At 26.6% G+C, this 19,174-nt stretch overlaps 1 protein-coding gene across 1 annotated transcript in view; it reads left to right on the top strand.

Annotated features, from left to right (window-relative positions):
• LOC122505523 (follistatin-related protein 5-like) overlaps window positions 1-19,174 on the top strand; it is a 477,342-nt gene that overhangs the window by 261,446 nt on the left and 196,722 nt on the right. The gene's annotated exons all lie outside the window — the stretch shown is intronic.

Genomic DNA, 19,174 nt, shown 5'->3' with positions numbered 1-19,174 from the left:
AAATAGAGAAAGAAATTGCCAGTAGATAAATTTCTCATCTCAACGATTATGGGTATAGAGAAAAAATAAAAAAAACTCTATTAGAATAGCTTCCTTATTTATTATAATAAATAAGGCATAATTTATTTATATACTTCTGCTTTGATACTAGAGTTACAAGTGTCCCCGTGGAAATTTTTTGACGAAGTATACTTTAAACAGTATACTAGTAAATATTTTACATAACGACTTGAAATTAGAAGTACTCGCATTTGCCTAAACTACCTTTTCTATTTGTTGTGAAAAATTAATTTTAATTAAATAAAACTTCTTAACGATGACGCTTTGAAGAAAGTTCCGACAGATGGAGTGACGATTCACATCGTTATTATAATTATATAATTTATTTTTTAAAATAATGAGAATCATAAATTTTGTATTGCTAAGAAATAATAGTAATAGTTTCTAGGAGAAAGTAAATTAAAAAGGAATTTGTAGATTAGTAACAGTAATTGATTCTCGAGGGCAGATCCGCCTCGTGAGCCAGCAGCAGCTAGACTGGTCAGTCCGTCTGCAAGCGGCTTATATATAACCTGACAGTCCGGAGTGGGGGAAGATGGGATGGAGAGGGAAAGCGACGCGCCAGAGATGCGCCACGCGTCACTATTCACCTCTTTCTCTCACTTCCTTCTCCCTACACTAATTTCACTGTCCTCCACTCATCCATTCTAATTCCTCGTAAGAGTCAAAATTTTTTTTCACCAAGTAAAAAATAGTCTCTTGTTAGAATTTTTCATCTAATTAATTATATGAACTGAATTGTCCGCATGAATAGAAATAGAATCAGTCGGTTATTAATTACAAATAATTTTTTTAACGAAGGAGTAAATTTGGATTAGAAGGAAAAGGAAACAATTGAAATAAAAAAAATTGCCCTTGATGTTTTTCTTGCAACAAGAAAAAAACTTTCCCCTCCCCACCGAATGGAAAAGTGACACATTGAGTATTTACATAGAAGAGTATATTTATCTCTTTCATGAGTTGTATGTTATGTCAGGAGTGGAACACATTTGAGTGTAGGAAATAGGGCGAAATGTTTTCTCACACACCTATCTGAGGGAATCTTGACTAGATCCTTCTTTTTCGCATATGTGTATACAAATACATTTGTAGATATATATATATATGTATAGAAAAATAGTACGTGAATATATATACTCTTTAGTCCTGGTAGACCGCCTTGAGGCCGTCAACTGAAAACACGATGGTGTTATACACACATATAGATATACATATACGAAGGAAGAAAAATCTCTTCGATATTCCAGGAGCTCCTGTCTCCATAATATGGATATGTCGCATTTTATTTTACGGGAAATCTGGAAGAGATTTGCACTCGTTGCAAATTGTAAAAGTCGTTCGCAAGCTCTCACATTTGTAGCAATCGTAAAGAATAATCGTTGCGATTTACGTGCGATAGTTCGTTTTTTCTTTGTTGATTTTTGAATTCTTTTAAAGGTGTTATAATGGAAGAACAAAGTGCCCCAATTAGCTGCGACGAACTACGTTTTATAAATTAAATAGTGTACACCAGTTGTAAGATTGCTGATAAGCAAAATTACCAAGAAAATGTTACACAAATAAGATAATTTATTACTATTTTGAAATAAAAAAAAATTTTCGTTTCACACTCCTCGGCTTTTATTTTTGAAACCCAAAGAAAAAATACGAGGGGAAAATTTACAATTTAAATGGAAAGTTTATTTGAAACAAGAGTCTATCAAGTATTGTGCGCGGAAACAACAGACTAATTAAATTGAACCCTTTTAGTTCGTTCTCCGCACGTATCACACCTTGAAGCATCCCCTGATGTGGCATTCCTGGGAAGTTGCAGTCGACTACACATTGCTTCCCTCTTTCTCAATATATAGTTTCTATTCGACTCTTTTCTCTCTATTCCTTCTGCATTCTCCTGAGTCATTCCTCTGTGTATAGTCTCTCTCTACTTTTGCTCTATAGGGATTTAAAGGTCTAGAAAGAGGCAGCTTTCATTTTTTTTCTTTCCTTCTTTTTTTTGCGTGTGTCTGTGTATTATTTTCAAAAGAGAAACAAAAGAGTTTGGTTTGGATAGAAAACTATACAGAAGAAAGTTAAAATGTATCAAAAGACTTGAGGGAAGGAAGAAAGATATTCTTTTTTTTTCACTCCTAACACTATTTCAATCTAGTTTAAATGTCAAAAGTTTTATTCGGGAGTTAATAAAATTTATTTATCGGGAGGTGGAGAGGGAATAATTTGTAATTTTAAGTATTGAAACGCTGACACGTTTCAATAAGTAAAATTACAAATTTTTTAACTTTCTTTACTACTAAATTAGCCGATTGACTTTCGCTGAGACTAGTAAGTCGTTTGGTAATTAGTCTTTGAATTACGCTTCGAAGAAAATTCCGACAGATGGCGTGACGATTCACATCGTTATTATAATTATATAATTTCTTTTGTGCAATAATGAGAAACGTTAATTTTTTATTCCTAAGGGAAACTAGTAAATCACTTGGCAGTCAGTCTTTTAATTAAGCTTCGAAGAAAAATCCGACAGATGTAGTGACGGTTCACATCGTAATTATAAGTTATTTTGTCTAATAATAAGAAACATTAGGTTTTTATTACCAAGACAAAATTGGAATCGTTTTTAAAAGAAAGTTATTTAGTAAAACATTTGTATACTTCTAATTGTCACGAATTCTTGCGAGTAGATCCGCCTCGTGCTCTAGCAGCAGGCAGACTGACGGGTCCGCATGCGAGCGGCTTATATATAACCGGCCCGTCCGGAGTGGGGGAAGACGAAATGGAGAGGGAAAGCGACGCGCCACAGATGCGCGGCGCGTCACGATTCACCTCTTCCTCTCTCCCATTTCTAATTTCTCGCTACTTTTTTTTATTAATAGATCCATTCTTATTCTTATTATTTCTTATTCTTATTGTTAATTTATACCAAATAATTTTAATTCATAGTATAGATATTTTTATATCAATTTAGCAGTACTTTGTTGTTCGCATAACATGGATTTTGAGTTGTATTTTCCGATAGATTCTAAAAGCACATAAAAAGTTTATGACACTTTTATTTAAAAATTTTAAATATAACTACGAGTTTTAAATATTTTTCTCGCGTTATTTGCCTGATTTATTGACATCCATATTAGTAGAGTTAAAAATAAAAATTCATTCTGATAACTTCTTGAATGTAAAATTATTTTATTAATAGTGTCAGAAACAAAAGTGAATAAACTTTTTTGTTATCATGACTATAGTGTATTTAGTGCGATATAAATACTTTCATTACGTATTCTCCATTCAGTTTTAAAAATAATTTGTTATTCATTAACAGTAAAGAATGACTAGACTGAAATATAACTTGACGTCGAATACTAAATATTTAATAATATTATTTTTGTCATTTATTCACGTATCTGTAATTATTTAAAATTGTCAATTAGTATTATTATTTTATTTTTCCACCGAAAACAATTTTTTTTATGATTTTCTATAATTCATTATGTTACAAAAAAGAGGGAATTTACAAATTTTTTAACGAAAAAATTTTTGAAATTTTTTTTTTGTTTTAATTAAATTGCATTCTAAAAATAATAAAGAAAGGAATTTTGGAAAAATTCGAAAAAATGGAATAATTCTGCAAAATGTAAAGTGTATAAAAATGAAAAAGAACTGTAAGAAGTAAGCTGCGTCGTCTATAGAATGAGGTGGGATTTTATCGTTCCTTTTTTTTTGTCCTTTTCTTTTTTTTCCAAACGTCATTTATTCTTTTTTCTCACAACGCGGCATTTTCTGAAAATAGAGAAAAAAGAAAAGGAGAGAAAGAGTAAGAGAGAGAGAGAGAGATAGTTTTCTCTCCTCCAGTTGCGAGAAAATCCTCAAACGAAATAGTGTCATTTTCTTTGTCTCTCGTTTCCTTCTTTCTCCCTCACATATCTGCTTTACATCCACTATCCCTAGCTATATCTTCTTTCAACTCCTCTTTCTTGAAATCACGTGCAATTCTTTCTTTAAAATACCACCTATCAATCTGCGAGGATCTTCTTATATTCTTCTTTCCTCCTTCTTCTTACAATTCTTATAATATTTCTTTATTTGATTCGGTCGCTTCATAAATTTTTCGCTCCTTTTTTCCTCTGTTTTTTTCTTTTTTCACTCTTTTTTTTTCCTTCTCTTTTTCTCTCATGTCGATGTGTATAGAAGATTGAGAAAAAAATTTAGGACCTTGTGTAGTAATAATAATAATAATAATAATAATAGTAATTCCAGTGGAATCAAAAGACGATTTGTGTGGATCAAATGGGGGAGAAAATTCAAGATGAAATTTTTCAAGGGATCTCTTCTCCTCTGGGGTTAAGTGGGGGATCTAAATTCAAACATTCTTTTTTAAGAATGTTGCCTGAATATATTGCGACATCGATACTTGAATGCGTCATGCAGGAACACTTGGAGGGGTCAAGTCTATAAATATTTTTCCCCAGCTTTTTCGATTGTTCGTGTTTTCCTGCAAAAGGAAAATATTATAAAGTTTGCTTCCAATTTTTTTCCATTTTGTTTTATTTTCTCTATTATTAATATTGTCTTTTTATTCTTATTTTTTAACAATCATTCTTTTATATTTCCTTTAAGTTAAAAAAATATTTTATTGCAATTTCTCGTTTTTTATTTTCTTTTTTATTTTGATTCTTCTTTTTCCCTTACTATTATATATCCTATTATTTCTTTCATCTTTCCTATTTTTTTATTATTGAATTTTTACTTTTCTCTTATGATTATTTTTCTTATTCTTTATGCTTCTGATTATTTTTTTGTTTCTTATTACTCTTTATTATTTTTTACTATTTTTCTTTTCGTCTTTCCTATTATTTTTTTTTTCTAATGTTTCTTTGTGTAAATATGTTATTTTACCTACTTAGTAGAAATATCTAGATTTGTTAATTATTATTAATTATATAATTTCTATATTATTTTAATGTATAATTTATTTTTTTGCGCTCTGCAACTTTACAACCATATATATATTATTATATTTATTTTTAATTATATTATTCTTTAATATTTATTTGTCGCCTAGTTTAGAGTTATATATTTATTTAAAAGAGTATTGCTGAGTTTTTGTTGGAAAAGAAATGTGTGGGAAGAAGACAGGAACAAAGGTGCACTTTGGTTGCACATGTTCTTTTGTCGACAACAACCTGTACTTACTTTTCTCTGTTTCTCAGTGTACAGTGCGAGTGTAAATTTTAAAAAGAAACTTTACTTCACTGTATATAACTTTCATGTAACAATTCCACGTCTAATATTCAACATTGTGTAAGGATTTGAGGTATTTACCACTTGGAAGTTTCTTCATTATTAATGATTTAGAAACTTGTTGGTTGTGTTTGAATTGCAGCAAATTACAAGCAGTGCAATGTGAAGCTTCATATTGTCAGAGCTAAATTCATTACTTTATATTAAAGTCAAAATCCCCGGATTCGCGCCGGATTTTGTTGACATTATATGTCACGATATATTCAAAATATATAGACTTTAATAGAATATTATTGTTTGGATAATTTTCGTTGTATATATTTATTTTTAAAATACTCGATATTGGCCTTTTGAAAATTAAATACAGTTTCTTTTAGACTAATTTTATTCCAATTTCATTTTATTGTCGTTATTACTTTTATTGCTAATTTATTATTTTTAATTTTAACATTTTTTATTATTACTATTTTAATATTATTATAACAATTACAATAATACTTTTATTATTATTATTATTATTAATGACGAGGTCGTCAGTTTTTGATCCGAACGGCACAATTACTAGTTGCGAAGTGAGGACAGTGGAGCGCGACGCCACTTATATACAGATTGCGAAAAGTGGTGGGGGAAGAACTCCCGCTGGGCGGAGCGCTCCCTGATTGGCTCGCCGCGTCAAAGGGGGAAATTGATCCCATTTTCATTCGCTCATTGTCAGCTACCTAGAATTTTAAAAATTTTATTATTTAGGTATGTTAATTTTTAAATTTTAAATGTTTTACTTCATTTTCGAAATAAAAAATAAAAAAAAATAAAACTAGTGTTGTAGGGATAAATATAAAAATAATATTAATAATTAAAAATAAATTAAAACTATAAAAAAGGGGGGGCCAATAATAATAACAACAATAATAAATATAATAATAAAAAAAAATTTTTTAATCCTATTTTATATTTCCGCTCCTACCTGTTTTTAGAAAAATGATTAACTTTAATTAAACTGAAACAATTTTTCGATTAAATTGAACAAAGAAATAGTTAATAAATTGTAAAGGTGTGAGAAGAGCTTTTAAAGTACATAGAATAGAAAACCTCGTTTTAAAATGATGGAAAATTTCCCCGCCAAAAAGAAAAAAAATGATAAAAGCTTGAATGAGAAGGGATAATTTTTTACTTGGAAAAAAAATGTGTTTGATGTAATTAAAAATTCAAGCGATGTGAATAATGGCAAAAATTAAAAAGTAAAAAAAAAATATTCTTTACTCTACAAAGGAATGAAGAGAGAGAAAAAAAAATTGGAAAGAGAAAAAAAAGGCACGGAAATAAATGAACGTCAAGAATGTCACTAAATTTAAAAATGCAAAATGTTTAGAAGAAAGGTGCTCAAAAAAAAAGCGAAATAAAATCAGAAATTAAATAAATGAATAATGGACCAGTTTGAAGGAAATGGAGCGGAAGGAAAGAAAAGAGAGCTGAATAACGAAACCTAAAAAGATAAAAATAAACATGAAACGTGAAAAAGCTCTCTTTGCATATATTCCATATTTTTTTTTTTTTTTTTTTTGAAAAATAAAAGAAAAAAAAGGAAGATGAAAAAAAAATTCATCCCCTATGAATCTTGGATCATTTCCTAATTTTGTGAAAAATGTGTGAGAATAACAAGAGGGCAGACTGCCAAAATACAAACTTTTCTACTTTTTAATAATACCTCAATTTTTTTTTTACTTCTTCACTTTTATTTTATGCCAATTTTATTTCAGAATTCGTGATTTGAATAGATTTTTTTTTTCTTTCGACGTTTTTAAAATAAATTCCATTTATTTTTGCAGTTAAAATTTCTTTATTTTAATTTTATTTATATATTTAATTATAATAATTATTAAAAAATAGTTTCGTAAATTTTTAAATATAAAAAATAATTAAAATGACAGAATTTTTTTTTTAATAATAGTTTATAAATTTATCTAATTAATTTACAAGTAATTTGTTTTCAGTAGTTCGTAAAAATTTGATAGATGTCGGTTCTTTTAAATTAAAAAACAATGAAAAGAGAGATGGTGGCAATTTTTCAAAAAATACAACTTCCAGTATGAACAAATTTGTCATTCTTTCTTTTCTTCCAGTTTTTTTGTTCTGTTTTCATTTCACTGTAATTAAAATACTCTTTTCTTGTTTTTGGGATTTTAATGGAAAATTTCAATTTTTTTTTTTTTTTTTTGTTTTTGATTGATGAATCGAAAACTGAAACTTGACATTCGTTGCGTATATTTTCTATTCAGGACTTGTAATCGACAAAACAGATAAATGCCTATAAAAGGTGAAATGTACAATATATGTTGTTTGCGTTGTTGCTATAGTGATACACGTTTCCTGTGAAGCGGATTTAGAAGTTCATGTATATCCCTGCATGTACATATATGTAAACGGAAATGAGAATTGTTGAAAGCACAAAAATCATTATTTCAGAAAAGTCGCATTCAATATTAAATTTTTCATTTTTAAAATTAAATTTTTTTTTAAAAGCAAAGCATTTCATCTTCTGAAATAATAGTTTTCAAAAATAGAAGATTTTTAATGTTATTTTCAATATTAGTATTTCTTATTATTATTATTATTATTATTATTATTATCATTATTAAATTATAAGTATTTCTATATTTATTGTTAGTGTTACTTTCATTTAAATTACTATTTATTTATTTTAATCTTACAAGGATTCAATTATTGTCAATATTTTTATTCTAAGTTATTATCTCAGGATTTTATATTTCTACTTTCGACAAACAAATGAATACAAAAAAAAAATAAGCAGCGGATCAAATAAGAGTAAATAAATTCTTGTTTGTATAAAAAGAATTTCTCCTTTCTTTGAAAAATTTTATATTTAAAACCCAATAGTAAGAAGTGTAAATAATTTTTTTTTCTTTGTTAAGAGGAGAAAAAAAATTTTTTTTTCTGAACAAATACTACTCTCGATGAAAAATCAGTGATTTTTTATTTTTTTACTTGTATGAAAGTGTGTATTGTACTTGAAAGCTTGCAGTTCCTTTCTTTCGTGAATCCTGACACTCATGGCAAATGGAATTTCACTTGTCCCTTTCCGGTGTTTCCAGATGCTATTGTTCATCTGAGCCTCATCTCTTCTTTCTTCTCCATCCCCTTCGCTCCCTCTCTGCCCACAATCCTTGGGCATCTTCATTGTCTTCTTCCCAACATTTGAAAAAAATTTCTCATTTTTTATCCTACATCTCCTTTAGCTCTTGGTCAGAACTAAATTTTATTATGATAAATTTCGTCTTTATTATAATCTTAATAATTTTTATTTTAATTTTTATATTTTAATAATCTTAATAGCGACTAGAAGGAAATTCGTATTATTTTCCCCATTAAATTTCTTATTTTATTTTAAAGGAGTCCCCTTTGATTAGATTTTTAATTAATTAATTAATTAAATTACTTTTTATTAAAAATAAAAGAAGAAAAATTAATTTTTTAAATTGTTTTCATTGAAATATAACGAGTAGGATAGAGAAAAATTTTAGTAGATAGAAGTGGCAGCGACTGACGAATGAAATTCGGATCCCCACTTGACGCGGCGAGCCAATCTAAGAGCGCTCCGCCGAGTGGGAGTTCTTCCCCCACCACTATTCGCAATCTCTATATAAGAGGCGTCACGCTCCAGACTTCTTACTTCGCCCCTAGTAATCGTGGCGTTCGGATCGAAATAATTTCGTGATGTTTCGTTTTTAATCCTTTCTTTTTATTTCGTTTCCTACTTTATCATTTTAATTTTTTGCCGTTTCTGAAAAAACTAGTGTAAAAAAATTGTTGTTACCATTTTTTTTTACTACTATTTTAATTCGTTTATAATTAGACATGAAAGTTCAGTGTAAAAAAAGTGTGATATGTATTATTTTAATTTTTTCTTATGGCTAAGAAAAATTTAGTGTAAAAAAGTGTTGAATTCCTAGGACTATTGGATTAAAATTCTGTACTTCTACAATGTGACTGTAAGTTTCAACAACAAAAGTTAAAATTTATTCTTTTTACATTCCCATCACATGAGATTATTTTTTTTTCTTAGTTTAGTTTAATTATAAAAATATATTTTTAATGATGAGCACATAGAGTGAAAAGTTTTAGTGAAAACGTTTATTTTTTTTTGTTCTGACCTTTTTTCGGGTGAATGTATAGAGAGCAGGAGTCGATTGAAAATGTCGAGTTTCATGCAATGTTACGTGTAGACTTGCGAGACAACAAGGCGCCTATTGGCTTATCCCTCTCGAAATGTCCTTTACTACCATTGCATGAGATGGCAAGAAGGGTCGTTGTGTCGAGTTCAACAACCTGTACTCTTGCACGTAGATAGTTACCTGTCACTAGTTAATTCGTGAATGAGGTAACAGTTAACTGTCAGTCAGTCCGAGCATTTCTATCCATTATTTAGAAAAATCGATCTCCAGCTCACTTCCCCTTTTTTTTCTTCCCATTCTGATGGAGTAAAATAGAAAACACAATTGAAGAATTACATTTTTGTTTCCCAGGTTAGATTGGTTTTTTTTAAAAAGAAAAAATAATTAACTAACAGTTACCATTTATTAACAACTTATTTATAATGTCACTCTTATGATAGTGTTCCATTTAAAATTAATTGAAATATTTTTGTATAATAATATTTTGTCTGCAATAACGGAATATTTTTCCTAATTTTATTTTTGAATCCAAATTTTATTTGTGGCATAATTTTGCGGTAGGATATTAGATTAGAGAAATTGATTATTCAGTGTAATCGTAAACGTGCTCTCTCGATGTATATGGGAAATGTCGCGTTATCGAGGTGAACCTGCGGCCAATAGCCGATACCTTCGACGAATCTTATGGGGGGGCTTAGAGCTAGTCGACCTATCGGACGTGCTATTTTCATGAAAACCCTCGAGGCTCAACCTAGAAACCAGTTTCAAAAGCCTCTTCTCTCCACCAACCAGCGATAACATTACAATCAAAATGCAGAATTTCGACTAGGATTTCAGGAGAGAATGCAAGAGAGAGAGAGAGAGAAAGCTCTCTTGTCAGGTTAGATGGCTAAACGTGATCGTCGAGCATGACAATCTTCTCGATCCTAATTATACTTGCCAAATCATTCACATGAATAACTTTATCCACTTCCGTTGTTGAATCGATTCAAACTGAGCGAAAGAGGGAGAGAGAGGGAGATCGAACTTATTGATTCCTTCACATTACCTTCGTTCTATATACTTTCGGATTACATCGCCTCCGTTTACTAATGCTCTTAAATACTGATTTGGAATTCTCTCACAAATTTGAATATTATTTTATTTAATGTACTTTGTTATTTATTGGAATCTGGACAAATAATTTTTGTATTTAATGTATTTGTACTTTTTTGTCTGTTTGGATTTTGTTCGTATAAATGCAAATTTCTTGCATACAATAAAAAATAAAAAAGTACGTAAATTTCATTGTTGTTTTAACGCTATCAATATTAAAGTGTGTTGAGCTGTATCAACTGGCGAATGAAATTCATATTATTTTCCCCATTTGACGCGGCGAGCCAATCACAGAGCACTCCACCTAGCCGAAGGTCTTCCCCCACCACTTTTCGAAATCTGTATATAAGAGACATTGGAACTTTTAAGTAGTTTTTTAAAAGAAAGAAAGTAGTAGCAGGTCCACTCGTACGCTATCAGACAATCGAAATTTGTGAAAAAGGAAGTTTAAATATATTTTCTTCAATTTTAATAATTTTTTATCAGCTGGTAAACACCTGAGCTGCAGATACGTTGTTGCTGAACAACATTGTAAAGCAAAGAAATTTTTATTCTAAGTTTTGAGTTGTATTAGGTCCATCCGCTTTTCAGTAGACAATTGAAATTTTATAAAAAGGATACATAAATTTATTTTCATCAATTTTAATAATGTTTTATCAGCTGGTAAACACCTGAGCTGTAGCTCGAATGTTGCTGAACAACAGATAAAACCGTAAAGAATTGTGTTCTAACTTTTAATAATATCTGGTCTATCCACTTTTCACTGCATGGTTACCACAGAGCCTGAAAATCCTGAAAAACCTGGAAAAGGTATGGAATTTAGAAAAAGGTATGGAAAAACTGAAAATGGTATGGAATTTAAAAAATTTTCTGGAATTTTCGCTGTTTTTAAAGATTTTGAGAAACATAAAGTTCGTTCAAATATAATTTTTCATCTTCTGCTGATTATCGGCTGTGGTTACTTTTTTATGAATTGTGAGTTAAATTAATTTTAATGACTCAGATAATTATTGGAATTTTTCTAGTAATAGTTTAGAACTAGAAAAAATTATTTGACCAACAATTGTTAGTAAACAAAAGTTAAAGTTCGTTCAAATATAATTTTTCATCTTCTGCTCATTATCGGCTGTGGTTACTTTTTATGAATTGTGAGTTAAATTAATTTCGATGACCCGGATATTAATTTGAATTGTTTTAGTAATAGTTTAGGACCAGTAAAAATTTTGCGACTAACAATTGTTAGTAAACAGAAGATAAAGTTCGCTCAAAAATAATTTTTCATCTTCTGCTGATTATCGGCTGTGGTTACTTTTTATGAATTGTGAGTTAAATTAATTTCGATGACCCGGATATTAATTGGAATTGTTCCAGCAATAGTTTGTGACCAGTAAATAAGTTTATGACTAAAAAATGTTAGCAAAGAGAACATAAAATTCGCTCAAAAAATAATTTTTCATCTTCTGCTGATTATCGGTTGTGGTTACTTTTGATGAATTGTGAGTTAAATTAATTTTTTTGACCCGGATATGAATTGAAATGGTTTTAGTAATAGTTTAGGACCAGTAAAAATTTTGCGACTAACAATTGTTAGTAAACAGAAGATAAAGTTCGCTCAAAAATAATTTTTCATCTTCTGCTGATTATCGGCTGTGGTTACTTTTTATGAATTGTGAGTTAAATTAATTTCGATGACCCGGATATTAATTGGAATTGTTCCAGCAATAGTTTGTGACCAGTAAATAAGTTTATGACTAAAAAATGTTAGCAAAGAGAACATAAAATTCGCTCAAAAAATAATTTTTCATCTTCTGCTGATTATCGGTTGTGGTTACTTTTGATGAATTGTGAGTTAAATTAATTTTTTTGACCCGGATATGAATTGAAATGGTTCTAGTAATAGTTTGTGACCAGTAAATAAGTTTATAACTAAAAAATGTTAGCAAACAATATAAAATTCGCTCAAAAATAATTTTTCATCTTCTGCTGATTATCGGCTGTGGTTACTTTTTATGAATTGTGAGTTAAATTAATTTTGATGACCCGGATATTAATTTGAATTGTTCTAGCAATAGTTTAGGACCAGTAAAAATTTTGTCACCAACAATTGTTAGCAAACAGAACATAAAATTCGGTCAAAAAATAATTTTTCATCTTCTGCTGATTATCGGCTGTGGTTACTTTTTATGAATCGTGAGTTAAATTAATTTTGATGACCCGGATATTAATTGGAATTGTTTTAGCAATACTTTAGGACCAGTAAATCTTGGTGTCGATTTCCGAACTGACACGACGAACGCAGGTTTATGATTTGATAATAGTGATTTGTACTGACTAATTCGGCAAGGGTGCCTCCTATTTCGCTAATTTTTCCCGTAACCTCATCCAATGTTTCCTCAACATTTAACTTTAAATTTTTATATTTTTTTTGTTAATCAGTAATTGGTAATTTTGTTAATTAGTGCAATATGTAATTTTCTATTGCTCTATAAACACCATCTCACGTTTAACATGATTAAAATGTAACATATCCCTTTACTCACGTTTTTAATTAAATTTACCTAATTTAACAATTGAGAATAAGCGAGATGAAATTTGCATGAATTTTTGTCTCTGTACAAACGATATGTTCATATAACAAGGGAACCTAATTATGAAAATACAATGTACACTCTCTCTCTCTCTCCCTCTCTCTCTCACTGTGATAGTAGTCTAGTGTGGGCGGAATGTTGAAGTGGAAGCAGCAGACAGGAATGCGGTTGTAGAAGCGAGGAAAATTATTGGCTGGGATAATCAGATAATCGGTTCAGCATGTCCCCAAAGATCCCCCGCATTATTCAGGGACTTGGTATCTATCTCTCTCACTCTCTAAAATCCACGATGTTGTTTTGCAATGAGATTTTGACACTGTATACACGATGTTCGTTCGTTAAAGCAAACCTGCAAATTTCACGCGCTTCTGAAAGCATCGACATTCAGTTTCCCCAAAACCCTCTCTCTCTCTATCCAATCGTGTAACTTCCGCTTTATACTACGTGTAACTTCCTCCTCCACCTTTCTGACACTCCTCCCAACCCTCAGCGTATATGTATACTTCCCTCTATGGACCAGAGATTAATAATGGAGCACGTGCCATCAATAGATCCTTCGTTATCGCTTTGATTTGAACAATTTGCCATTTTCTTGATATTCAAAAAAAAAAAGGTTTTCATTTTCCCTTTATGCTCTGAAATTCATACGCAATCTCTTTATTCAAATTGATCCCCTTTTTGCAGAATTTTAGTAATGTTTGTTCTTTTCCTCTTTTTTCTATTAATTCTTCCTCTTCTTTTATTAATTCTTTATCTCTTTTCTATTAATTCTTTATCTCTTTTCTATTAATTCTTTATCTCTTTTCTATTAATTCTTTCTTTTTTTTCTATTAATTCTATAAATATATATATATCTATTCTATAAATAAATTATTTTTAATAATTAGTTAAATTTATATTGACAAATTTAACTAATTTAAGATAATTTTGAATCATTAAAATTTTCAAAAATCTAAGTTCATTATAATTTCCAATTGAACGCATTGAAATTTTATTAAATTTCAAATTGAAACTGTTTGAAGTTCATTTATTTAGGAAAATTGTAAATGCAACTCTTTTAGAATTGAATTAATTTTAAAATATTTAAATAAAAGAATTCATTAAATAATTTATTTTATATTTCAATTCATATTTTGTTATAAAAAAAAAATTTTAATTACCAATTTTTACGTTCTATTATTTTTAAAATTGCTAATTTTATTTTTAAAAAGAAGTGAGTAGAAAGTTAACCGCGCGTGAATTGTTGTTAGTTTTAATTAATTTTAAATTCCGATTTCTAATGTATAAGAATTTTGAAAAGTCGAAAAAGACCATTTTCGATACTGCGGCTATTTTATAGTGAGAGAAGAATAAAGATGAATGTTAAAGGGGAAAAATTTTTTTTTCTTTTTGAATTTTTCCACAGGATGAAAAATTTGTATGTCCATATGATGCACAAATTTTCATAGGGAATCACCGCATGCAAATAGAATCTGAAATAGTGTGAGTTGAATAATGCATCGTATTTTATGTAATATGAATGCTATTACGCCCATGTAAAATGCATTCTCAGACAGCTGCTTTGGGTTTCAGCTTCCATTTGAGGCTCAACCAGGGACATCTATACTAGACGAGATAGAAAACCGATGCTTCAATTTACAAATGTTTGAGAGGAATTTTTTTTTATATGTTTACATTTTTCTCCAGAGAATACTCGGGAGTAGTACCTATTTTTTTTTAAGACTCAATCAATGATTCAAACAAGGCGCAAAATTTCCAAAAAAATCACTTTTATTGTTTCTAGAAACAGGGAAAAGAGGTTTTTTTTTTCTTTAATAAAACCACGGAATTTGAATTGTAATCGACAATGATCTCTCTCCTTCATAATAGAACTTCAGGTCTGGAATTTAATTAATATATTTCAAAGACAATTTGGTATATTGGTACCAGTGAAACTTATTGGATTTTACCTTTGTTTGCAGTGTATGGAAAAAATTAATTTGATTTAAATAAAATTTATGCGATTCAATAAAAAATTTCTTTAATAATAGACTAATTATTGATTTATTATTAATTTATTTTTAATTTATTAATTTTAATTTAATAATCGTTTATTTAAGTCAAATAAATTTTTCCATGTTTTTATTAAAGTACCGGAAGAAAATTATATTTGCAGGATTCATAATTAGTTTTCTTTAATTTTTTAATTAATATTTCATTAATTATTAAAAATGATGGATTTATGGAAAAATTTTAGTTAAAAACAATAAAAAAAAATTGAATTTTAAAAAAGTTACAAACGCTTTGCAGAAATTCAATTATGTTCGAAAATTTAAAAAAATTCTCGTCAAAATTTCAATTATTTTTCAAATTAATAAAATTTTTCTCCAAAATTCAATTATTTTCATAAATAATACAAATTTAACTGAAATTCAATTAAAAAAAATTTACAAATTTACAAAAAGAAAAAAAAAAAATTTACAAATTTACAAAAAGAAAAAAAAAATTTACAAATTTCTTTGCAATAATTCAATTATTTTCATAAATTATCAATTTTTTACTGAGATTCAATTATTTTCATAAATAATAAAACTCATCATAGGATTTAAATTATTATTTTTAATATAATTTTAATCGAATTCCTCGAAAAATGTTAAATTATTTTTGAAATTTTTATTAAAATTCGTTTTGAAAAAATTCAATTATTTAAAAGTTTGTTGATAAAATTCTTTATGAGAATTCAATTTTGTGAAACATTCATTTATTCAATAATTTTTTCATAGTATTTTAATAATTGAATTCTCGTAGAATTTTTAAAAAAAAATTGATTAAAAAATAAATTTCAGTTAAAATTTTAATTCATAATTGAATGATTGCAGAAATTCTATTATTTTCAAAAGTAATAAATGTCTTCCCAAAAATTCAATTATATGTTAAAAAATTCTTTAAAATTTCTCGTAAAAATTTCAATTATCTTCATTAATAATAAAATTCTTCTCCGAAATGAAATTATTTAAAAAAAATCTCAATTGGATGATTTTCAATATCTACTAATTTAATAAAAATTTTTAAAACAATTGAATTATTTAAAAAAAAAATTTCATGAACTTCTAGGCAAAAATTTAATTTTTTTCATAAATAATAAAATTTTTTAGATGAATTTAGTGATTTAATGTTTTAAATGCAATTTTCAATAAATTCGTCCTAAAAATTTGCAAAAATTCAATTATTATTTAATAGAATTGTAATAAAGTTTCACAAAGGAATTCAATTATACTTTTTAAAAATTTTAATAACATGCTTCTCATGAATTCAATTATTTTCATTATAATTTTTATAAAATTTCTTGAATGAAATCATTTATTTTTAAACATATTAAATAAAATTCTTCGGACAAATTCAATTATTTTCACAATTTCAATTATATTCAATAGAATTTTAATTGAATTTCTCGAAAAATGTAATTATTCTTAAGAATTTTTTCAAAATTTGTTAAAGTAAATCAATTAAAAATTTTTTTTGATAAAATTATTAATGAGAATTCAATTTTAAGAAACTTTCGATTATTCAATAATTTTTTAATTTTTGTATTTATATAATTCAATTCTCGTAGAATTTTCTAATAAAAATTGATTTTCATTTCATAAAAATGAATTTCAGTTAAAGTTTTCGATAATAATTGAATATTAAAAGCATTATAGAATAAATTTTTAGAAATAATTGAATTTTTTTAAAAAATTATTTCAAGTTTTTAAATTTCTAAATATTTTATCGAAGAACTTCCGAATAATCAAAATTTCGTAAAATTGAATTATTAATAAATGGATTTGACAATTCTTTAGAAACTTTTGCAAAAATTATTAAAAATAATTGATAATTGTGTATTTATTTCTTTCGAAGAATTTTAATAAAATTTTTGAAATCAATATAGGTTTTTTGAAGAATTTCCCTTAAATTGTATTGAAAAATAATTGAAATCCCTGTGAAGAATTTTATTGTTTAGAAAAATAATTGAATTTTTACAACGAATTTTATTTACATTTAAAAAAAAAATAATTGGAATTCTTTTAAGTATTTTTATTAAAATAGTAGGTAGCTTTTAAAAATATTTGAATTTGAGCGAAAAATTTCATTACTTGTGAAATCTAATTGAATTCTTGCAAAAAATGTTTGAAAATAATTACATTTTTCAAAAAATTTATTTTAAAATGGTTTAAAAAATAATTAAAATCCTATGAAAAATTTTATTATTTATGACAATATTAATTGAATTCTTACAACGAATTCTATTACATTTTTTTAAATAATTAAATTGATATTAAAAATTGTATTATTTATGAAAATAATTGAATTCTTTCAAACGATTTATTAGAATTTTTTAAAATAATGCAATTTCCGAGAAGAAATTTATTACTTTTTTAAAAAATTGAATTCTTGCGATGAATATTGTTATTTATGAAAATAAATAAATAATTGAATTTTGAAAAGAATTTTATCAAAATACCTCAAAATAATTGAATTTTCGGGAGTAATTTTCTTATTAATCTTTGATAATTGAATTCTTTCGAAAAAATTTTTGTGTAAATAACTAAATAATTGAATTAGTAGAAAAAATTTTATTTTAAAATTTTAAAAAAATAATTGAATTATTCAAAATATTTTAATTAAAAATGGAATTTAAAACAATTAATTACTTTTGAATAATTTTATTAAATTTTTGAAAATAATTATTCAATCCTTCCACAAAAAGTACTAAAAAAAACATTTTTTTAAATAATTGATTTTTTCGAGGAATTGAAATTAAGTTTTTAAGAATAATTGCAGTTTTTGAGCAATTCCTATAAAATTGTAATTTGTAATTAAAAATAATAAAAATCCTGCTGTTAATTTTTTTATTTATGAAAATAATTGAATAGTTGCTAGAACTTTTATTATAATTCTCAAAAATAATTGATTTACAGACAAGAATTTTATTATTTTTGAAAATAATTGAATTATTGCGGAAAAGTTTAATTTAAAATGTTTAAAAAGAATTGAATTTCTGTGAAAAATTTTATTATTTTTGAAAGTACTTGAATTCTTTATAAGAATTTTATGAACACTGTTTTAAATAATTAATTTTTTTGAAATATAATAAATATTATGAAAATTTTTTTTTAAATAATTGAATTCTGGTGGAAAACTTTATTTGTGAAAATAATTGAATTTTTCGATTATTAATTTAAAATAGTAATAAAAATAATTGAAATTCTTCGATAAGTTTTATTAATATTTATGAAAATAATTAAATTCATACTTAGAATTTAATCAAAAAAATTTTTTTAGAAAAATTGAATTTTCATGAAAAATTTTATTATTAGTGAAAGTAATTGAATTATTGTGAAATATAAATTGCATAAAATTTTGTTAAATAGATTTTTTCTTTTTTTTTTTTTTTGAAAATTAGCGAATTACATAAAAGTAGTGGAAATTCTCTTAAAAAAATATTATTTATATTCTTTGTGCTCAGAAAGTTGAATATACATAATTCTTTTACCTTCTTTATTCTTCAGTAGAATAATTAAAATTTTCGTAATGAAGATTATTTTTAATTTATATTTATCAAATAACAAATTTTACGAAATTCAATTTTCCTCGTACAAGAAAGTTTAATTAAATTTTGAAAATCTGATAATGTCAAATTTGAAATTAGTATCAAAATTTTATAGTTTTTTTTATATACTTTAAAGTTTAAAAATATAATATAATTTGAGAATTTAATTCTTAGTTTTTCAGTTATGTGTCATAATAAAGTATTTTTTTAAAAATTACTTAAATTAAAATGACTTGAAATTGTTTACAATAAATAGTCCAATGCACCATTTCCGCGCGGATAATTTGGTTAGTTATTATTAAAATAATTACTAACGGGGAGCGAAATTATTATTATTTAACGTTTACCGGATATTGTTATTATTATTATAATTATTATTAAAATAATTGTTTACGAGGAGCTAGTAGAAAAGAAAATTCATAAAACTTTCCCCTACAAAT

Source organism: Leptopilina heterotoma, unplaced genomic scaffold (genome assembly GCF_015476425.1).
Source record: "Leptopilina heterotoma isolate Lh14 unplaced genomic scaffold, ASM1547642v1 Lhet_36, whole genome shotgun sequence".
In the NCBI taxonomy this organism is placed as follows: Eukaryota; Metazoa; Arthropoda; class Insecta; order Hymenoptera; family Figitidae; genus Leptopilina; species Leptopilina heterotoma.
The sequence above is the reverse complement of the archived record's forward strand: the minus strand, read 5'-3'. Positions and strand labels throughout refer to the sequence as shown.